The sequence below is a fragment of the Schistocerca serialis genome, chromosome 3 (genome assembly GCF_023864345.2).
Source record: "Schistocerca serialis cubense isolate TAMUIC-IGC-003099 chromosome 3, iqSchSeri2.2, whole genome shotgun sequence".
NCBI classification, from domain to species: domain Eukaryota; kingdom Metazoa; phylum Arthropoda; class Insecta; order Orthoptera; family Acrididae; genus Schistocerca; species Schistocerca serialis.
Genome location: NC_064640.1, coordinates 557312690 through 557337410, shown reverse-complemented (window position 1 = coordinate 557337410; position 24721 = coordinate 557312690). Strand labels below are relative to the sequence as shown.

Here is a 24721-nt window from a genome sequence, read left to right as displayed (position 1 = left end):
TGTACTGTACATTTTTAATTAGTGATGATGTAAAATGCAGTCATGCAAGGGCATGCTTATTTTCCACTAATACTATACAGAATACAGAATAATAGCTAATATGATGGAAGAAACAAATGTGAACAGCATCTGCATAAATCACCATATGCTGTACTGTGCTACTAGCTAAGAAAGTGATTCTTAGTCATTCGGTACAGCAGTTGTAGCATCCTTCTGGGAAAGCCACTATATTTTGCCATGACCCTATCTATCTGCACACTGGTATGGGCCCTGCATGCACTCTGGTGGCAGCCTCGTGAACAGCTGATGGTGTCACTCCACCAATGATTCAGAAATTAAGAGTAACTATAATGCAACTGATGTTGACTCCAATTATGTCATGTATTATGAAGGATACTTAATTTGATTTCTTGTAGTATCTGCTCTGTTTGCAAATGAAGATTTTGGGTGTGTAATATATGCTGTGGCCATTTCCTCTCAATTTTAGAGGCAGGAACAACCAAATTTTCCCTGTGCATTCACTTGCTGGAGGCTGAAAGCTAGACTGAATGTCCAAACAGCAGCTGCTTAGTTAGATAATCAGTTAATTGCATGTTCCATAGTTCAGTGGAGTCTCTGATATGACTCACATTATTAGTAAAGCATACATAAACTTAGTAACAGAAGTTTACACCTTCGTCTTCTATAACTCATTTACTTCTAGGTTTTAATTGAAAATTCCCCCACTGGAGAGGAGTACTCCATTTGATGTACAACTAAATTAAAGTCAAATGGTGATTTTTTTGTCCTCTGCGCCAAAGTTAAGCACACAAATTTAGAGCTCTGGTCACTGGATTTGGTCATCTGCTTCCGGATTTCCCAAGCCACCTTACTTTGTCTGCCTGGGAGAATAAGTATCTTGTGCTCCCCTTTCTGTTTGAATTTTGTGCACCAAACATTAGTGAGATGTCCTGGTCTGTCACAGCAGTGTGCACTTCACATCATCCATGCAGCACTATCTGCTTTGCCCCTATTGTTGTCATTACTACTTTTGTTAGACTGCTCATCCAGAATTCAGTAGCCTATCCATTGCCCTGACAATGTTGAGTTTTCAATTTTGTGCCCTATGAAATGAGTTTAAAACATAGCATATTTCTTCTCTAAAAAACAGAAGACAACACGCAAGTGTCTCCTTATGTATTAAGTGGACCAGTATGTTTTGTTACCATACTACTCAATTTCAGAATTTAGGTTATTAAAGTAACATTATTTGAGATTTCTCACCAATTTGTACATGTTCTCATCCACCGTGGACTATCCCTGATGCCTTGAGTGGGATAGATAAGTAACTGAAATTGCTCAACAGAGGGAAGGCCACTTGATCTGACTGAATACCAATACATTGAATATGAGAGAGAACTTGCCACTCTTCTAGCATCTTCTAGGTCATTGGAGGAGCAAAGTGTTTCTGATGATTGGAAAAAATCAGAAATCATTCCCATTTTCATGAAGTGTCATGAAACAGAGGCTCAAAACTATTTACTGTTTTCTCTAATATTAGTTGGTTGTAGAATTTTGGAACATGTTTTATACTCTTGTGTTATGATATTTCTGGAGGCCAAAAATCTCCTCTGTAGGAACCAACATGGGTTCCAAAACAATGATCGTTTGGAACCCTACTTACCTGCTCATCCACGGGACCCAGAAAGCAGTAAGTACAGGTGCCCAGGTAGATGCCATGTTTTTGACTCCTTCAAGTCATTTGATTCAGTTCCAAACTACCACATAATAAACAAAATATGAGCATATGGTATATCAGATGAACTGCGATGCTGGAGTGAGGAGTTTCTTACAAACAGAATGCAGCATGTTGATCTGAACAGAGGTAAGTCCTCAGAAGTAAAACTAGCTTTGGGCATGCCCCAGAGGAGTATTATAGGAACATTAGTTTTCACAATACATATAAATGACATAGTAGAAAAATTGTAAGTTCCATGAGGTTTTCTACAGATGATGCTGTTGTAAACAAAGAAGTGACAATTATAGAAAATTGTAGTGAAAAGTGGAAAGACCTGCAGAGGATCAACACTTGGTGCAGGAAGTGGTAATCATCTCTCAACTAAAACAAATCTAATATATTGTGAATACATGGACAGAAAGATCTTTGATTGTATGATTGGTTCCTTTTACTGACCTCCCGACTCAGCAGCATTAGTGGCAGAACAACTGAGAGAAAATCTGGAATACATTTCACACAAATTTTCTCAGCATGTTATAGTCTTAGGTGGAGATTTCAATTTACCAGATATAGACTGGGACACTCAGATGTTTAGGACGGGTGGTAGGGACAGAGCATCGAGTGACATTATACTGAGTGCACTATCTGAAAATTACCTCGAGCAATTAAACAGAGAACCGAATCGTGGAGATAACATCTTAGACCTACTGATAACAAACAAACCCAAACTTATCGACTCTGTAAGTGCAGAACAGGGAATCAGTGATCATAAGGCCTTTGCAGCATCCCTGAATATGGAAGTAAATAGGAATATTAAAAAAGGGCGAAAGGTTTATCTGTTTAGCAAGAGTTATAGAAGGCAGATTTCAAACTACCTGACAGATCAAAATGAAAATTTCTGTTCCAACACTGACAATGTTGAGTGTTTATGGAAAAAGTTCAAGGCAATCATAAAATGCGTTTTAGACAGGTACGTGCTGAGTAAAACTGTGAGGGACAGGAAAAACCCACCATGGTTCAACAACAAAGTTAGGAAACTACTGTGAAAGCAAAGAGAGCTTCACTGCAAGTTTAAACGCAGCCAAAACCTCTCAGACAAACAGATGCTAAACGATGTCAAAGTTAGCGTAAGGAGGGCTGTGCGTGAAGTGTTCAGTGAATTCGAAAGTAAAATTCTATGTACCAACTTGACAGAGAATCCTAGGAAGTTCTGGTCTTATGTTAAATCAGTAAGTGGCTCGAAACAGCATATCCAGACACTCTGGGATGATGATGATGGCATTGAAACACGTGTAAAGCTGAAATACTAAACACCTTTTTCCAAAGCTGTTTCACAGAGGAAGACCGCACTGCAGTTCCTTCTCTAAGTCCTCGCACGAACAAAAAAATGGCTGACATCGAAATAAGTGTCCAAGGAATAGAAAAGCAACTGAAATCACTCAACAGAGGAAAGTCCACTGGACCTGATGGGATACCAATTTGATTCTACACAGAGTACGTGAAAGAACTTTCCCCCCTTCTAACAGCCGTGTACCGCAAGTCTCTAGAGGAACGGAAGGTTCCAAATGATTTAAAAAGAGCACAGGTAGTCTCAGTCTTCAAGAAGGGTCGTCGAGCAGATGCACAAAACTATAAACCTCTATCTCTGACATTGATCTGTTGTAGAATTTTAGAACATACTTTTTGCTCGCGTATCATGTCATTTCTGGAAACCCAGAATCTGCTCTGTAAGAATCAACATGGATTCCAGAAACAGCAATTGTGTGAGACCCAACTCACTTTATTTGTTCACGAGACCCAGAAAATATTAGATACAGGCTCCCTGATAGATGCCATTTTCCTTGACTTCTGGAAGGCGTTCGATACAGTTCCGCACTGTCGCCTGATAGACAAAGTAAGAGCCTACAGAATATCGGACCAGCTGTGTGGCTGGATTGAAGAGTTTTTAGCAAACAGAACACAGCATGTTGTTCTCAACGGAGAGATGTCTACAGACGTTAAAGTAACCTCTGGCGTGCCACGGGGGAGTGTTATGGGGCCATTACTTTTCACAATATATATAAATGACCTAGTAGATAGTGTCAGAAGTTCCATGCGGCTTTTTGCGGATGATGCTGTAGTATACAGAGAAGTTGGAGCATTAGAAAATTGCAGCAAAATGCAGGAAGATCTGCAGCAGATAGGCACTTGGTGCAGGGAGTGGCAACTGACCCTTAACATAGACAAATGTAATGTATTGTGAATACATAGAAAGAAGAATCCTTTACTGTATGATTATATGATAGCGGAACAAACACTGGTAGCAGTTACTTCTGTAAAATATCTGGGAGTATGCGTGCGGAATGATTTGAAGTGGAATGATCATATAAAATTAATTGTTGGTAAGGCGGGTGCCAGGTTGAGATTCATTGGGAGAGTCCTTAGAAAATGTAGTCCATCAACAAAGGAGGTGTCTTACAAAACACTCGTTTGACCTAACTTGAGTATTGCTCATCAGTGTGGGATCCATACCAGGTCGGGTTGACAGAGGAGATAGAGAAGATCCAAAGAAAGGCGGCGCGTTTCATCACAGGGTTATTTGGTAAGCGTGATAGCGTTACGGAGATGTTTAGCAAACTCAAGTGGCAGACTCTGCAAGAGAGGCGCTCTGCATCGCGATGTAGCTTGCTGTCCAGGTTTCGAGAGGGTGCGTTTCTGGATGAGGTATCGAATATATTGCTTCCCCCTACTTATACCTCCCGAGGAGATCACGAATGTAAAATTAGAGAGATTTGAGTGCGCGCGGAAGCTTTCCAGCAGTCATTCTTCCCACGAACCATGCGTGACTGGAACAGGAAATGGAGGTAATGACAGTGGCATGTAAAGTGCCCTCTGCCACACACCATTGGGTGGCTTGTGGAGTATAAATGTTGATGTAGATTACATAATTACAGGAGAACCACTGGAAGCAGTTACTTCCATAAAATATCCAGTAATAGGCATGTGAAGTAGTAGTAGTTATTTTTGATAGAAAGTGTAATATTCTCAAAAGGCTCAAACCATAGAGCATAGCTTTTTTAACCTCCTCCACAGGAAAAAGTTCTAGGTATGTCCTCTGACATTAGTAATAAATTCTGGTGTTCATTTATGCCAGCATCCCTCTAGCAGGGAGAGCAACTAAGCATTCATTTATGCCACCAGCCGCTTGGTCATGGTAACTGTGATGTACATGTATGCCTGTGTGGCAGAAGGGTTAAACACATAACGTTTATGATTTTAGTGCTATGTATGCTTTTAGTGGTCCAGACCAGATGAACTTGTGGAGGATTCAGAGCCTCGAATGAGCGGCACATCATAGGTCCGAAACAGTCATATCAGTTGCTCTTCATTTTCATTACCTTTATTTATTTATTTATTATTTCTTGTTCTGGTGATCCATGTTGTGACAGTACCACAGGATATGGAACATGTCAGAAATCTATGGTAGCACATAGAAACAAAACAAAATGATTTCATATTACAGTAAACAGTATCTTAGGTTCTACTACAGAATATCAATTTTGAGAGAAAAATAAATATAACAAAAAAATAAGTGTTACAAAAAATAAATATTGCAAAATATGTGTTTACAATAAGCTATAGACAGGATTACATCTATAGATTTGCACACATATTTGCATTTAACAATACAAGATATGTTAAACACTGTAGTTCAGGAACTCTTCTATCGTATAAAATGATCCTTGTAATAGGAACTGTCTTAAAGTTTTTTTAAACAAGAGCTCATCTTATACCATACACTTACTTCTTGAAGGGAGGGCATTAAAAATCTTACAGCCAGTGAAATGGACTCCTTTCTGTACCATACTTAGATTTGCTTGTTCATAGTGGATATCATGTTTTCTTCTTGTCTCATGACTATGATACTCACTATTCAGTTTAAAAATGGATTTTTCTTTCCTTACGAAACACATCAAAGAGAATATATATTGTGCAGTGAATGTAAGGATTCCAAGTTTCTTAAAAAGATTCCTGCATGTGGCTCTAGGATGGACTCCACACATGATCCTTGTGACTCTTTTTTTGTTCTTAGCCAACGATTGATTACTCCAAAATATAATTTCCTCAAGTTTATCCACTGAATTATCAATAAGGAGTGTAGTGTCATCAGCAAAAATGGTGACTCTACAATATTCCATACAGAGAGGCAGATCATTTATAAACATAATAAGAAGAAGGGGGCCCAGAACTGAGCTGTGGGCCACTCCACATGTGATGGTACCCCATTCCGAAGGTGATGGGACTCCATTTTGACTATCCACTACAACTTGGTACCATCATGCCATTTCCCTGATGAACCACTTATACTGTGATGTGCAGCTTTTTGTAAAAGAATCTGGTGACTGATACAGTCAAATGCTTCTTTTAAGTCACAAAAGTCCATACCACCTTTAGTTTGTTATTGACAGATTCCAAGACTTTGCCAGCAAAATGCGAATATTGCATCTTCTGTTGACAAATCTTTCTGAAATCCAAACTGACTTCCGCTGAGGATATTTTTATCTCTGGGATGCTTAACTGTCCTGGCATGCATTAGTTTCTCTAAAACCTTTGAAAAACTTGTCAGTAGTGATATTGGCCAATAGTTAGCAGCATTTGCCTTATCTCCCTTCATATACAGTGGTTTTACAACTGGATACGTAAGCCTCTCAGGAACTATTCCTTGCTTAAGTGATGCAGCAAGAATGTGGCAAAGGAATTTACTTACATGGTTGTAGCAGTATTTTAATAATTTCTTCGAAATTAAGATTTAATAACTCTTTCAATTTCTTGAACAGTGACTGTTGCTATCTTCATGTGTTGTACTGAGCTAGGTACTCTGGCTTTCAAAAGAATGATAGCTTGGTTCAAGGAGCCTTGTAAACCTATTTTTTTCTGTTACTGTCAAAATATGTTTGTTTAAAGTGTATGCAACCACATCTGGATTGCTAAAAAGATAACCATCAATTTTATTTGAATATTTTCAGTACAAATTGCATTTTTCCTTGTTTCTTTCTTTAAGAAATTCCAAATAGTTTTTACTTTATTGCTCGAGTAATCAATTTCTGTCTTCACACACATGTTCTTTGCTGCCTGTATGATCTTATTCAGAACTACAGATTATACTCTACAAGCCTTAATTATGAAAATGACACTGGTCTTCATATTGGGATTAAGCCTTTAGGCAGAGTATGTGCCACCATACTTGAAAATCACTGGGGATCTCCTGCTGATTAGAAATTGCCACATTCTAAACACAGCAAGGAAGGAAGTTTCAAAAACAATATTTGAAAAAAGAGCACTCAGATAAATACAAATCATGGTTAGCTTTATCACCATCAAAACCAGGCCAATTTTGCAAAGTATGTCCTTTTCTTTTGTGCCTTCTCAAGGTGGTCATCATGGAGGATTGAAGCTCAGCACACTAGTAATCATATCACTAACAAAATTCTGTAAGTTACAGCAAAATGCTGTATTATCAGCAAGCTTTAGAACATTGTTATGGGTTTTTGGTGTCATACAAAAGACCCAAGAAAGCCACTGAAAATCAAGTCGCAACATACAGAATGGAAAGGGCAAAACAAACCCAAAAAAGTTGTCATTTTCTTGAAAAATGTAAATTTCTTGGGAGGCAGAACATATGTTTTAGAGGGCATCATGATGATGGCTCTGTTTTCTCAAAAGAGTGCAGACTGTCAGTTAAAAGTAACTTTAAAGAATTGCTTAAACTTTGTGTTGAAGAATGGGGAGGCACTGATTAGTGGCACAGTATAGCTGTGATAGTAAAAGGGATGCACTTCTTAGTAAAGTTGTATAAAATGATTTCATTGAATGCTGTGGTGAGTAAATTATTTCACAAACATTACACAGAATCCAAGTAAATGGATGGTCCAGTACTGGGTTTTATGAGATCACAGATAGTAGTAACAAAACTCAGATGATAATTTTTCTGAGATTAATTAATGAAGATATTATCAAAGTAGATTTCATAGGTTTTATCAATCAGTCAGCTCTCAGAGATCACCAGAAATTAAAAGAAATGAAGATTTCTCTTCAATTTCTGGAAGTGACAGTGACAACAAAGTCTTTTGAAGATGTCAAAGATGCCAATAATTTGGACAAAGGTAAAGCAGACAAAGAGAGTAAAGATCCCTGAATGGCTGGTGTAAAATAAGGTGAAACTGTGTTAAGCAGTGTGAGAAGTCTTAATCTTGATTTTAGTAAATGCACTGGTATTGAAACAGATGGGTGCTCTGTCATGAGTTCTGAAGTTGTGGGAACAGTCACTACAATAAAGAAAGAATGTGGTAAGACTGAATGAGGCCCTTATTTTAATTATTTTTTAAATTTGGCAATTGCTAAGTGCTCTGATGAGCACTTAGTGTGAAGCCCAACTGGGGCTGTTAAAGAGATTGTCTCCTTCTTTAAAGTTCTGCCAAAAAGAAATGCTGTAGTCATAAGGAATGTAGGGAACCAGCTGACCTCAATGTGTGAAACAAGGTGGGCAGAAATACATCTGACTGTAACATCTTTTTTTTTTTTAAAAAAAAAAAAAAAAAAAAAAGAAACATTTAAAATATCATGTCATACCTTGAGGAAATTTGGAATGGTTACATTTTTCAAGTGACACTTCTAGCATAATAGCCAAGACCCTTTCATATGCAATCACTAATGGACAATTTGTTGTAACTCTTATGAGCTTTGCTGATGTGCTCAGCCTAACATTACCTCTCAGTAGGTTTTTTACAAAAAAGAGACTATTGCACCTGATATCTTGACCAATACTTCCTCAATTTTGAAAACAAGGAGGGAAAATGTGGGTGCAGATACAGCCTGCTGTATGATCAAATCAAAAAGCTGGCAGGTATTATAGGAAGCATCATTCAAACCCAGAAAGTTATTTTAGGGCAAATGTATATTTGACGCAATAAACATTGACCTAGGAAACAGATTTTCTAAAGATATTCTCAGTTTCTACAGTCTCAACACATTCATATAAAAAATCTGTTCATCTTCAACAAAGTTCAAGGAGTTGGTGATTAGGTACGCAGACATCTGCCTACAAAGTGTTATAAAGTAACTGGGGAGAATGAAAGTGGCTGCATTTCAGGCTGAGATCAACCTGTGGACAGCAAAATGGAAAACTGATGATGCAAACAAAACATTTCTGCAGTTTTGCACTCCAGAAATTTTCTCTTCAGTTAGATCTGTAATGTTGATCCTTTCTTCTATTCCTGTTTCAACTGTAACAGCAGAAAGATCTTTCTCACCATTGATGCTCATTAAGACTCGCTTGAGAAAAAGTTTTGAGCAAAGGTACTTATCGAGATTTGCTTTGTTGTCTGTCCCTATGAATGTACAAAGAAAAAAATATGGACAGGTTTATTCAGAAGGGCATAAAGAACAGAAAGATATGTTTCCTGAAGTGCAGATAATATAATGACAGTTATTCTTATGTGATGTAAGGAGATAGAGTAATTAACGCTCACACACTCAGCTTACTCTCTACAATTTTATATAAAAAGTGAAAAAACTGCAAATCAGATACTAATATGCATGAAGCACACTGAAAACCTACTGTATGGGTAGAGAATTAAAATGAGAAGTATAAACAGAATGATATTTTGTAAAAAGGTCTTCTATGCCAGATTTCATCCCCTCAGTGTATTAAACATACAGTATAACGATTGAAACTATGGTGTTATTCACCTTCGAGTAAGGTTTGAATTATAGTAACAGTGTAATATCATTCTCACTGTTTACAGTGTCCTTTTTGGGAGATATAAGCCTCAAATACCATATGTTGCTAGTGTAATTAATGTGGATATTGAATTTTAATTCCTGTTATGTTTATTTCAAAATTAGTATCATGGTAAATTATATTGAAAATAAAAATTAGAAAAATATATTTGAGTATCTATTCAAGACTATATATATCTGGCAAAAATGTAACTGTCAATAAATTAAAAACTATGATTTTAAAAGTATTTTATTATAATTTCAGTTTATTCACTTTTAATTTTATTTAGCAGTTTTGTGTCAACAAAAGGTTTATACAACTTGTGGTTGAGAGTTAACAATTATATAAATGAAATTAGTTGGAAAAAGGCTTTGAATGATACACATTCCAAGAAATTTAAAGCTTTTTTGCCTAGAATGTAACTTCTTTGATTTTCTTTGACTTTTTAAGTACTAAAAGAGCTTAAAATAATAGTTTTTGAAAGATATTTCCCTAACTGTCAAAGGGAGGAGCCCTGATCTTCTTTCTCTTCCAGCCAATAGCCTTCACTCACAAAATTTCATTAATTCACCACAGATGTGTACTTTTACACATTATTATTCATGGTACTAAATATTTCACCTCCTGAAGATAAGGAATGCCCAGCAATTCTCTCTAATATATATCGAGCACCTTCCTCATCCAGTGACAAGTTTAGTCATAAGTAAAGTTTCTGAAGAGTAAGATTTAATGAAATTAGCTGTTTGGTACACTCAGTGAAATATTTCTTCTACTTGAAGTGTATATCAATATAACACCAAAACTTTGGTTCATTCATGATCATATTCTACATGTACCATTAGTGTTGCCCTGTTTGTACTTTGGGTAACTCCCTTTATTACTATGTCTCTCAAATAGACCATCAAACACTAGTTGAAGACAATGTAAAGTCCAGGATCGATTAGCAATAATATTATGAAAAGGACAGATTGCTACTCACCAAATAGAGATGGTGCTGAGTTGCAGACAGACACAATGAAAATGCTGCAAAATATTTAAGCTTCTGTACAAAAAAAAAATTGCTTCTTCAGAAATATTATAAAAATATTATGAAAAGGATAGATTCCTATTCACCACATAGAGGAGTTGTGAGTTGTAGACAGACTGCAAAACATTTTAGCTTTCAAGCAAGAAATTGCTTCTTCAGAAATAGACAAAACACACTCACACACACACACACACACACACACACACACACACACATACACACACACACACACACACACACACACACACACACACACATGCACACACACACACACAGAGAGAGAGAGAGAGAGAGAGAGAGAGAGAGAGTCACACAATCACAAGTCACACACACGTGGCCTTGTCTCTCGCTGCTGTGGCTTGACTGTGGAAATCAACTCTGGCTGCTGCAAGCAGTCGTATGGGGTTGGTTGAGGTAAGGAGGAAGCATGGGGTGGGGGGAGGGATAGCAAGGTAAGGGTGTGGGAAGATGATGTGCTGCCTGTGACACTGTGCTGGGATGTGGTGGGGACAGTATAGAGGTGCAGGTTACTATGTGCTGAGTTGGAAGCCTGTGGTGGGTGGAAAATGGGAGATGGGAGAGGAGAGAAACAGGGGTGAAGAGTAGACTCTAAGTGTGCTGGTGGAATAAAAAGCATATGTAGTGCTGGAGTGGGAGCACAGAAGGAGACAGGTAAATAAAGGACAAGGATTAGTGAAGACTGTTGGTAGGAAAATTCTAGATTGCACAGACTGAAGCAGTCATTAAAGTGAAGCACATCATGTTCGGTGGTGTGCTCAGGAACCACATGGTCCAGCTGTCTCTTGGCCACAGATTAGTGGTGACCATTAGTGGGGTCAGACAGATTGTTGGTTGTCACGTCTACCTAGAAAGCATCACAGTGGTTGCAGCTTACTTTGTAGATCACATAGCTGTTTTCAGAGGTAACCTTGCCTTTGACAGGATAGGAGATGCCTGTGACAGGACTTGAGTAGGTGGTAGTGGGAAGATGTATGGGACAGGTCTTGCATCTAGCTCTATCGCAGGATGTGAGCCTTGAGGCAGAGGGTTGGGAGTAGGGGTGGAGTAGGGATGCACAAGAGTATTACATAGGTTTGGTGGGTGGTAGAACACTGTGGCATATTTGGAGAGAGATAGCTGATTTCTCATTTCACATGATGACAAGAGATGGCTGAAACCCTAATGGAGAATGTGATTCAGTTGGTCTACTCCTTGGTGGTACTGAGTCATAAGAGAAGTCATCCTTTGTGGCCAGACAATGGGTATGTGGGAGGTGTTAGACGACTGGAGAGAGAAGGCATGGGAGATCTGTTTCTGAACACGGCTGGTAGGGTAATTTCAGTTTGTGGAGGCCTCTGTGAGACCATTGTCATATTTAGATTTGGAGATGTGACAACCACAGATGGCTAAGCTGTATTGAAGGGACTTCTTGGTATGGAGTGAGTGACAGCTGTGGCAGTATTATTAGGTAGGTCTGATGTGGACAGAGGTACCGATGTAGCCAGCCTTGAGTTGGAGGTCAACAACAAGGAAAGTGGCTTGTTGGGTTGAAGAGGACCAGGTGGAGTGAATGGGGCAGAATGTGGATGGGGTGCCCTCACCCTCAACCCAGATCATGACAATGCCATCAGTGATTTTTTTGTAACTTATGCCTTCAAGGAGAAGTAATTGTGGGTGACGATTTATTTGGTCAGTTTAACCAAGAAGGAGGTTAGAGTCAGTTGGATGTTGGGAGAGGTAGTGTTCAGTAGTAGCAAGGCCATGGGCATTGTGGATACTAGTGTGTAGGGAGGTGACAATGATGATGAGCATGGAGACAGGTAGTAAAGGAACAGGAACTGTGGAGGTTCAGTAGAGGAAATGGTTGGTGTTTTCTGTATAGGAGAATAAGTAGGTTGCATGTACATTGACACCGCTGTCTTCAGACTTTGACACTCCACATTGCCTGAATTATGCGTTTCTGGGCAGAGCAGTTTGCTGTCCCACACGACATACAATCAGTATTTTCTTGATACAATCTGTAATACTTTTCAGAAAAGTGATCCCTGGAATTTAACTTGTCTTCATAATTGTCTCACAAACTGATGGTCATAATCCCATCCACACGTCTTTCCCGTTTAAAAATATTAGAAATTTTGATTGCTACATCATCATTTAGTAAATGGAAATAACACTTGAAAAAGTTATTTCTGATGAAGATCTTTAAGATTCGGGGTTTATAACAGTAGTCATGATACATCTCTTACATAATTTGAGGTACACATTTACATCTCACAGGTCTAAATTTTTTCAAGTATTTTCCACAGCTACACATTTTTTACACTATTCTACTTACAATAACAGCTGTTGGCATCACTGAAATATCCTGAAGCAAAATACACTGCTATTGGATTACTTTTAGTAGACTTTTAATCACAAGAGAGTTTGTCCCAAATACTTGGAAGAAGAAAGTATATGTTGATTTATTTGCTATTATTTGTAATGTAAAACTATTTTCTGTAGCTCCAGTGACAAGAAAACTACTGCCAAAATTATTAAAGTTGTTTGTATTTTAATGACTTTCCCAGTAAATGAAAAATTAAGCAAGGTAAGTTGCATACTGAAGAGTGATTATTATAGTTCTTTTATTTGCAGTTGATATTTATGAAGTCACATAACTGTTAAGTCTATAATATGCTCTTTCATTAGATTTGACATGCACATAATCAACTTCTTGATGTTAAGTGCTGATAATAAACCAATCTCACCAGATTCCCCATATTCACTAATATTTTATACTATGTGCAACATTGTTATAACATGATACCTCAAAAAGACATCTGTATCCCTTAACATTCTTGGTACATTAACAGATTTCATCTGCTTTCATAAAGTTTAGTTTAAAATCAGCCATTGCCATTCATTGTCCTAATATCACACTCTAAATTCTTCTGCAGCCTGTTGTGCTTATACACAAACATCGTTCTTCATAACATATGAATTGTGGAAGAAAGGAGAAGTGTCAGGGATAATGCTTTCTCACTGGTGCTTGCAGAGACTAAGTCTGTTATCAGCGCATGACGTAATGAAGGTCACTCGTTCCCTATATAAGTGGGCTGTGCAGGCCAGCGGAATCATTCCGCTGTGAGCTCTATCTGCAACAGCATTGAAGCACTATGCCTCGTCGATGTGTGTGTCATCAATGCTGCCACTGCATGCCTGTCTACAAGCATATAATTAGCCTCAAAAATAAACTTGGTACAAATGGAACAGCACAAACTATTATATTGAATGGACCCATATTTTTCTAAGGATGTCGAGGCAAGAACAACAAATATTTGCTCTGAACAGCAGTTCTGTGTATTTCAAGAACGAATCATTCACATTTTCTTGATCTCAAAACTGACACTACAACTGTGTGTTTACTGAGTGTATTTTTGTGATCAGAAATCAAATTAGTGTAAAATTACTACTCTTTGGCATGAACAGTTTCAAGTGTTTTCTTACATGTGTATTTCAGTTGCTTATTATTGATTGTTGTTAGTGAACAAGAGCAATATTTTCTAATGCATTCATTTCTGTGCCTACATTTATCCTTCTTTGTGCTATACCTTCACATAGTTCAGAATTGTAAGGATTGTATCTGCAGTGACAAAATAAAATTTTATATTGGTGAGCAACTGAATAAGAGACACTCACCTGGCAGCATTTAGCAGCTCCTTTCATCCTAATGTCAGCAACAGCTCATCATATTTTGGACTCCACAAGACACAGGAACCATCGGGCACCTAAGCCCATTCATCAGCCATGCTTCTTCAAGACTGGTCCGAGTAGAATCCAAGTCTTTTTTGGCAGTTTATTGGATGTGACAAATAGGGCTGCGGCAGGGTAGCAACCACATAAAAACTTTGATGTAAAAACTATTACATGTGTGGATGATTCATTGAACTAAACTAACACAATGCAGAAAAAATGCCATGATGCTGTGCCTTGCTGAATGAACATGTATGATGGAATGCCATTTGAAAATTAATGTGTAGTCCTGCTTGGTTTCTGATACTAGTCCCCTGTATCATTCACTCTGGAGGTAGGCAGACTCCCTATGGGGAATCTACAAGTAGCTTCAACTGTTTTATTTTGATAAGGTAGATACAGTTCCTTATCAGCTTTATTAGGTATTTATATCTTACTGTTGGTACATACCAGCATGTACTATAGTCTTTTAGCTGCTCCAAGCATTGGGTGGCATTGTTCTTGCAGCCAAAAGCACCCATACAATAGTTCGTAAGGAAGGGAGAAAGGGGGGGGGGGGGGACAAGAGCTTGAATTTTGGAAGACAAATGCCATCTTGTAAATACCCATAAAAAGTTCCAATTCTGATCCTGTTAAAAACCTGCATGATGCTGACATTTAAATCGTTTTCTTGAAAGAAAAACACCTATCTCCATTATATTTTTTTCGTTGCCCTGAGAGCTTGGGAGGGGTTGGAGGAGGGGGGTGTGCTCCCCACTTGCCCCTGGGTATGGGTGCCCTTGCCTGCAGGCATCCACCTCTAGTGATAAGCAGTTAACATACATACTAATGTGAAATTATGATTCTGTACCCAAGACAATGAGCTAGTTTCAAACGGCATGTTTGCTGTTTGTTATTCAAAAATGGTTCAAATGGCTCTGAGCACTATGGGACTTAACATCTGAGGTCATCAGTCCCCTAGAACTTTGAACTACTTAAACCTAACCTAACCTAAGGACATCACACACATCCATGCCTGAGGCAGGATTCGAACCTGCGACTGTAGCAGCAGCGCGGTTCCGGACTGAAGCACCTAGAACCTCTTGGCCACCGCGGCCGGCGCTGTTTGTTATTGTGCAGCAATTAATTGGTAGGTAATGTGTAATACCATGTCCCATCTGTCAGCTGTTGTAAACTGGACAAACCAGTGGTAATCCCTCAATTGTACACAGTACTGATCATGACATGTCATTAGTGTTAGTGGTCTTGTTTGTTATCCAGATCAGTGAATCATGGCAGACATTTGAAATGGTGGTCTTCTAAAAGTCCATTTGTTACAGTACTTCTAAAAGAGACTTCTCATGTAGCTTACTTCAGTTATGTGGCCACAGTCAAATTCAGTGCAAGTGTCACTGAATTCGCATATGGGAGAACAGCATTTGAAATCCCTGTCCAGTCAACAAGATATTGATTTTCTGTGTTCTCCCTACAGCATTTTAGGGGCATGCCAGAATGGTTCCTTTTAAAAGTAATTTGACCAATATCTTCCCCATATTATGCTCCATGTGTGTTAACTTAATCATAGATAGGACTTTAAACTCTAATCTTCCTTCCTCCTTCAAGACAGCCAGTACAGCAACACATGTAGAGGCGAATTACTCAGAAATTAAAATGTACTTTGTTGTGTAAAGTATGTATAATACATAACTATCTTTCCAGATTGAACTTCCACTCAGCAGTGAAGTGCACACTAATTTGAAATTTCCAGAAGATCAAAACTGTGTGTCAGAATGGGACTTGATCTCAGACCTTTGTCTTTCACAGTCATGTGGTCTACAACTGAGCTATCCAAGCAAAATTCATGACCTGCCCTCACAGCTCAATTTCTGCCTGTTACTCTTCACCTACTTTCCAGACTTTACAGGAATTCTCATGCATACCTTGTTAGACTAGCACCTTTGGAAGAAAGGATAATGTAGAGAAATGGCTTAGCTGTGAAGTTGGGTCATGAGTCACACTAGTATAGCTTGGGCAATAGAGTAATTGCAAAGCTCCCACCTTTGAGTCCCAATTTGGCACACAGTTGTAATCTGCCATGAAGTTTCTAAAAGATCTTATTTATAAGTAACAGCGTAAATGCAAAAATTCTCTTAAGAAAACTATAACATTATGAAATAGAATTGCTTGCAAGTACTCCCCTTCAAGAGAAATGTCAGTACTGCTGACAGACACGTATAAAGGTGCATAAAATTCTATATTTCAGATCTAATACTTTCTTGTTTGGGGAAGGGAGAGGAGTAGATTTGGGGAGGTTGAAAATGAAGGGCAGATCACTCACACTCCAGGATGAGAGGGGGACACATTTAGTGAGAATGAAGGGAGACAAAGATGAAGAACGGGGAGGTAGGTTGCATTAGATACAGGAAGAGGTTAAAGATTGTCCTCTACCAGCTTCAGTACAATGCACATTTTGTAACAATTGAAAATCTGTTCCAGACTGGGAATTGAATCCAGATTTCCTACTTTTTGTGAGCAGTGATTTTAATCTTTAATCTGTCTGAGCACACCCCCGGGCCTAACTCAATTTTTCATTCTCACTGATATTTACACCTATCGTTTCCATATAATACAACATTCATTAAAATGAATGTTTCAATTGAATATTCTTGATGGCCTAATGGTTAAGGTCATATCTAGTATAAGGCAGCAAATCCAAATTTGGGTATCAGTCTGGCATCATTATCTTAAAATAATGCTGTCAGTACCTAATGTCTTGCTCTCTTTGCAGCACTTAATTTTTTTGTGGTCTGTATAGTAACCTGCCAGTTACTACACCTACAGTCCACAGCTGATGTAAGTCGTCAGACCTCTGCAACAAATGTAGCACATGCCATCATTCCAATGGCACACCCACAATACCCAGAGCAGGACAGCCTGGAAACTGACTGCCATTACCAGGTCCACCATGCATACACAGCACTACACCACTGACACGTGGTGTGGATAGCATCTTTGTAAGGGCCTGCATGGGCCTCTGGGCCCTCAGTTGTTAAATGTGTGGGAGATGTGTAAACTGCTTTCATTGTATTCCTGTTGATTTCACTCCATGACCCAATAAATTGTATCTCTTTTACAGCCATGTGTTTCCTTGTGCTCCCAGTTAGAACTCAAGTGGTGATGTTGAGGGTTGAATATATGTGTGTTTTGGGTTCTATGGTTTTTCTGCTGTTCAGCTCTTTCATGGAGGATTTACTCCAGGCAGTTCTGCAAAAACAGCAGACACATGTGACCTTGTTGGAATGATTGTCAGCTATGTTGACCTAAACTCAGCCACCAGTTGTTCACCCACCACCTTTCCCTCCATCTTCTCCTCCCTCCTCCCCTCCCCCTGCCCCTTGCCAAATCTTGAATCTGCAGTTCTTCCCATGAGAAGAACAAGGAGAAGGCGCTAACAACTACTGGTATAAAAAGACAAGCTGCGCTCACAGAAATCACTGCAGCGGCAAAATGAGTGAAAAATGATAAAGAAGAATTCATTTTATTGACTACTCGAGCTTTCATTGAGGCTAACATTCTGATGGAAAAAGTTGATTGTCCGAAGCTGAGAGAATGGATGAACAAATACATACCAGGTTTGCGTTATAATTAATTTACCATCTGCTAATCACAGCAAAGATTAGGTAATCTCGATAGCCAATAATTTTTGTTGGTCAGCATAGGGCTATATTTAAAACAATTTTTCCTCGAGCACCCTCTTAAAAAAAGTCTTATAATTGGGTAATGTGGTAATTTAATTCGCTACATAGTCCTCTAATAGCAGTTCTATTGATATTTTTAAGGTGCTGGAGACTTAACCCTCAGCTGGAAGACTAAGGGAAGGTTACATACCTTGAATCATCAAAGAAGAAGAGGAAAGATTAAAAAGAGCCGTGAAAGATGAAAGAGTTTCAATTCTTTGTGATGAAACGACAGACAGAAAAGGGCAGTGTGTGTTCGTGGTTCTGATAAAAGTACTTAGTTGTGGCAATGGTGCAGTTCAAAAATTATTTGTGGGGGGAGTGAAAGTTATTGCAAATGCAAATGCTACAGAATGTGCACAAGCAATTATGAGTGTAATACAGAAACTTGAAATTCAGTACAGAAATATAGTTTCTATAACTTCAGATTCAGCCCATTATATGGGCAAGTGTATAAATGCAGTTAGGATTTTAGTTTCATAAGGGTTAGTACACACAAAATGCTGGGCTCATAAATTAAATTTGGTTGGCAATGTGTGGGCTATGGAACTTTGTGATTTGAACCATTGTGTTTTGCAGACAAAATACATCTTCCTTAATACCCGAAAGAGAAAGCATGCATACATTCAGTTCTTAGCTCAGAAATATGCAGGTGTACCCACAAAAGCTAAACTTTTCACTATTCCTGTCATCACCAGGTGGAACTCGTGGTTTGAAAGTGTCGAGTACCTTGGAGGATATCTCTTCTTTCCCTGAAAGCAGAGTATGGACTTTTTGTATAAGCTGCAGTGAAGGCTTTGTGGATCCCAGTCAGTAATGTTGATAGTGGGAGATCATTTTCTAGATATTGCAATATAATGTCTGACAGGAGAACAGCTCTGACTCCCAATAATATGGAAGTCATGGTATCCTTGTCTTTCTTGGACTGACTTGTGTGTTGTGTACATAGACTAGGACAGGATAAATGTTTTCCAGACTTTCATAATTTGGTATTTGTGTTTTAATAAGATTTATAATTTTTATGCTTTTTCAATTTATGTAAAAGATTTTTCACTGCAAATGTGCCATAAATGTATTTCCTTTGGCTTTTATTGCTGAAAAGTGGAAATAAAATTTAGTGAAAGTGTTGACAAAATGGAAAAAAAACTAGTGAAAAATATACCGAAATAACTTTTTAAAAATGACGAAATCAGCAAAAATTTTCACCACAAACAGGGTGCCTCTATGCATAAGACTAGGATGCTTACAAACAGTGGCTTCATGCCAACATTTTGTGGCGTTCTCAATGGTCCACACAGAGGTATGTAAGGCCCTTTTCTTTTCATAGATACCCCCTCATATGTTCTTGCTCGGAGGAGTTGCTCACAAAGTTTGCTGTGGGTCAATTCCTCTCAAAAATCAACTTGACCAAAGTACACCCTCAGATTCCTTACAGTGAGGCATTAGAACAATTTTTGTGGTTAATATGCCTTTCCACCTCTATCAGTATTAATGGCTAATGCTTGGGGTCACTAGTGCACCTGCTATCTTTCAGCACTTATTAAAACAACTTATGACAGTTGTCCCTCACTCCATTAACTATCTTGATAATAGTGTGACAGATGCTACCATGGAGGATCACCTATGTAACCTCCTTTGTTTGTTTAGTATTCTACAGGCCATGGGTCTTAAATGTAATCATGCTAAGTCTCAATTTTTCCAGCCTTCCATTGTTTATTTGGGTAATGAAATTTCCTAGCAGGGCATGCATGCGATGGAACGACATGTTGCCACCATTATGGCTTTGCCTAACGCAACCAGGTTAAGATAGAGCTGGATCATTTAACTTCATTGGGAGTGATGAGACCTATTTTCGCAAATGAATGTTGCTTGGAAAAGTGGAGTACTATCACAAGTTTATTCCCAGAGTGGCTACTATTGCCTGCCCGTTCAATCTGTTGCTTCAGAAAAGTGCTCCTTTTGTTTGGTCTGCAGCCTGTGAGCATGCCTTCATGCAGCTTAAGGCCAGTCTCTGCCCCCCACACCGTGCCTTGCAATGTTTCAAACTGGCAGTTATCTGGCCCTGGCCACAATCATGTCCCAGAATGAGGTGTGGCTGGTCCTGGCCCATTGCCATTCAGATGACTCTGAACAGCACATTGCCTTTGCATCAAAAACACTAAACTCAGCTCATCAGTATTACTCTCATGTGGAAGAAGAAGCTGTTGCTACTGTCTATGCCTTTAAAAAATGTGTGTGTTCTCATATGGTGTAAAATTCACTTAATTACCGAACATAAATCCTTGGTTTCTTTCTTTAGCTTGTCGGCATCTTTACTGGACAAACCCACATATTGCCTTCAGTGTTTGGTGCTGTTCTTATCCCAGTACAATTATGAGATCCATTTTTGTCCCACATTGCAACATGTAAATTTGGATGCTCTGCCTTCACTAGTCGTGGGCCCTGACCCCACACTCGATCAGGAGGAACTGCTTTATTTTCAACTGGATGCGGAGGAAAGGCATGCAATTCATGGCTTCCCATTACCAGTTGCCATACAGCCTCTGCTGTGGTGATGGATCCAGTGCTCTGGCAGTTCATACGCATGACACAACATGGATGGTGGAAACATCCACTGGGCCGGGTATCAGACCCTCTTTGGGATTTTCATATGTTATACATCTACATCCACCTACATGCATACTCCGCAAGCCACCTGATAGTGTGTGGTGGAGGGTACTTTGAGTACCTCTATTGGTTCTCCCTTCTGTTCCGGTCTCGTATTGTTCATGGAAAGAAAGATTGTTGGTATGCTTCTATTTGGGCTCTAATCTCTCTGATTTTATCCTCATGGTCTCTTCACAATATATATGTAGGAGGGAGCAATATACTGTTTGACTCCTCGATGAAGGTATGTTCTCGAAACTTTGACAAAAGCCCGTACCGAGCTACTGAGCGTCTCTCCTGCAGATTCTTCCACTGGAGTTTATCTATCATCTCTGTAACACTTTCGCAATTACGAAATGATCCTGTAACGAAGCGTGCTGCTCTCTGTTGGAGCTTCTCTCTTTCTTCTATCAACCCTATCTGGTACGGATCCCACACTGGTGAGCAATATTCAAGCAGTGGGCGAACAAGTGTACTGTAACCTACTTCCTTTGTTTTCGGATTGCATTTCCTTAGGATTCTTCCAATGAATATCAGTCTGGCATCCGCTTTACCAACGATCAACTTTATATGATCATTCCGTTTTAAATCACTCCTAATACCTACTCCCAGATAATTCACAGAATTAATTGCTTCCAGTTGCTGACCTGCTATATTGTAGCTAAATGATAAAGGATCTTTCTTTCTATGTATTCGCAACACATTACATTTGTCTACATTGAGATTCAATTGCCATTCTCTGTACCATGCGTCAATTCGTTGCAGATCCTCCTGCATTTTCGTACAATTTTCCATTGTTACAACCTCTCGATATACCACAGCATCATCCGCAAAAAGCCTCAGTGAACTTCCGATGTTATTCACAAGGTCATTTATGTATACTGTGAATACCAATGGTTCTACGACACTCCCCTGTGGCACACCTGAAATCACTCTTACTTCGGAAGACTTCTCTCCATTGACAATGACATGCTGCATTCTGTTATCTAGGAACTCTTCAATCCAATCACACAATTGGTCTGATAGTCCATATGCTCTTACTTTGTTCATTAAACAACTGTGGGGAACTGTATCGAACGCCTTGCAGAAGTCAAGAAACATGGCATCTACCTGGGAACCTGTGTCTATGGCCCTCTGAGTCTCGTGGACGAATAGCGCGAGCTGGGTTTCACATGATCGCCGAAAAAGATTGTTGATCATCACCTTTCCGTCTCTGATGGCATTATTCTCCTGTTGATAGAAGTGTTTATTCCCCATGATATGGTTCCAACGGCTTTGCAGTGGGAGGTCCTCTGCTTATTACATCAGTATCACTGGGGTATCTCTCACACAAAACTGTTGGCGTACAGCCATGTCTTTTGGCTGAGCATCGATCAGGAGATGAAACACCTTGTCATGGTTTGCCAAAATTGTTTGTGTCAGCAGACAGTGCCATGCACTGTTTCTACACCACGGCCAGCTCCTTGGGAAAGAGTCCACACTGATTTTGCTGGTTCTTGATCCTTGCTGGCAGCTGATGCTTATTCTCATTTTCGGTATGTTGTTCATTGTCCATCTGTGATAGCAGACATGCCTGTCAAGTCTCTGTTGAAGATATTCTCCATAGAAAGCTTACCTTATATCCTGGTTTCAAACAATGGTCTTCAGTTCATCGTGCAGTCTTTCAAGGGCTCTTTTTTTTTATACACAATGGCATTCAACACATCGAGGTGCCTATCATCTATCCATAGTTGAACAGTGAGGCAGAACACCTTGTTTGAACATTTAACATGTAGATGCACAAGTATGTAGAAGATTTGTCAGGCAAGGAGGCTCTCACATATTTATAAAGTTCTTACAGAATGATGTCAAGAGACTGACAAGCTCCTGCACAACTGTCAGCCATGGATGCTGCTCAGCCTCTTGTGTCTGGGCAGCTGTCCCCCGGGATCACTGGTTTTATCAATTTTCATGGCTGGCACATCAGTCTGGGCCACAGTATTTGGATGGCATCCTCATTGGATTCTGGCCATCATCCACAGACACTCAGTGGCTGCATCTTCACGGTTCACACTGAAGATTGACTTATGGCACATCATCAGAATTGATTGTGTCCCAAGATGAGTGCAGTTCCCCATCCCCAGGCTGTGGGCCGAATGCCTCTGCTCAGAACTTCATCATCAGCAACGGCGGGTTTGCTTCCTGTGACCCATGCCGGAACCTTGCACTCTGCTGAACAGGTACCACTGTGTCAGCAGGGATGGAAGCCAGGTCTCCACTACCAGAGTCTCTCCTCTCCAGTCCACCATCATTGCTGCCCATGCCAATGCCCTGCATTATAGATCCAGACAATCAGATTTCTCCTGCCCTCCTGTTGCTGGTCATGTCCAGCAGTCACCCCGAGGTCAGCAGGTAGCAGGGGTACCCTCATTCCACTCACATTTATCCATATTTGCAAATCCAGGCAGGTAGGGAACTTCTTGTAGCTGCCATGGACGTCTCTTCAGTTACACCATCATGTGCAGAGATGCCATGTCATTCCCCATGTTAGGAAGAAGGTGTATAGAAACCTGTCAATTACTGCATCAACAGTCCACAGCAGATGTAAGTTGGGCCACAAGGTAACCATAGGATGCAGTGACATTTAAACGGCATGCCCACAACAAGCCAAGAAGGCTGATATGATCACCAACCACCATCACCAGGTCTGCCATGCATGCACAGTGCTACACCTGATGTGGAGAGGGCAAATTATTCAGACTGTAGAGGTGGTATAGGTGTCGAAATATTTTTCACCTGAATGTCGTAGTCAGATTTATTTTTAAAATTTTTGTACCTTGTCTTCAGAATTTCAGCAGTCGTCTTCTTTAATCTTTTAGACATCACTATCTCATCATATTATTAATTCTTAGCCACTGTAGAATGCCAGTATTTAAATAAAATTTCAATATAATGATACCTATGGTCAGTAATGAAATATCCTCGTAATGATCTCCAACACAAGATGCTTGGGGAGCTACGTACAAGTGCAACCAGATGGACCTAGAGACCCTAAGCTTATGAAAAACAGTTGGTTGAGTAGTATAGCTGATAGTTTACTGCAGAAAAATATTTTCTGTTGAAATATGAAGCTGTTTATGATTTAATATAATGCTGCAATACAAAGAGAAACCTCCTTTATATAATTCAAAGTAATTTGTAGAATATGTGTGTGATCACATTCAAGTAAACCATTAGTAAAAACTTGAGATAATGAAACTGCAAGTAAGGAAATAATATATGTTGACAAATTAAATACCACCAGAGAATGGCTATATTACATGTAACACAAGGAACAAGAGAAATGAAAATGCAAGGAAAAAGAGGTAGGAATATGTCATGAAAAATGAAAATTTGTGTCAGATTGGGATCATAACCTGTTTCCAGGAGTTGTTTTTGATGGGGTATTCTTGCACCCTCTTATGCTCTAAATTAAAAGAAAGTTAGATCCTCCATGCCAATATTTCTCTGTATCAGAATTCCCTATGCTCTTCCCTCACTACTTAAGACACCACAAAGTACTAGCCATTTAGAATGTCTCCATATGATGCACCAATCACCTCAGCACCAACATACATTTCCCACATGAACATCAAAGATACTTACAGAACTAACCACCACCCATCTTCAGCCAACACTTCCATCACCATATCATTTACATCGAGCATCCCTGCGTCTAATTATCCAACTGCAGCACTGAACTGGTAAGCTATCTATGAGTATATCAGCAGTTGCATCATTGATGCCAGAACATGGACCTACATAAACCTCAACACTCCAACAGATCATCGTTGCATTATTAACCCATATATTTGTGTAAATAACACAGTTACACCTATATCTAACATGTGTGTTTAATTGCATTTTAACCACTTCATTGTTCAATCTGTTTCTGAGATCTAGTTACTCCAGTTGTCAGCTTGATGGGAAATATTAATCAGTAGCTGGCTGTTCAGTGCACAACTGTCTCTTGAAACAGTTATAAATATGTGTGTAGAGATATATGTAGGATGTGTAAGGCTGTGTGTTTTGTTTGTCAGCATTGGCCTCATTTTACTTGAAAGAAAGAGTTCTTGCCTGGGCTAAATATTTGAATTTTAAATGAA

General features: G+C 39.2%; 1 pseudogene; it reads left to right on the top strand.

Annotated features, from left to right (window-relative positions):
• LOC126471012 (uncharacterized) overlaps window positions 1-22992 on the top strand; it is a 28515-nt pseudogene extending 5523 nt beyond the window's left edge.
• Window positions 22993-24721: the final 1729 nt, after the last annotated feature.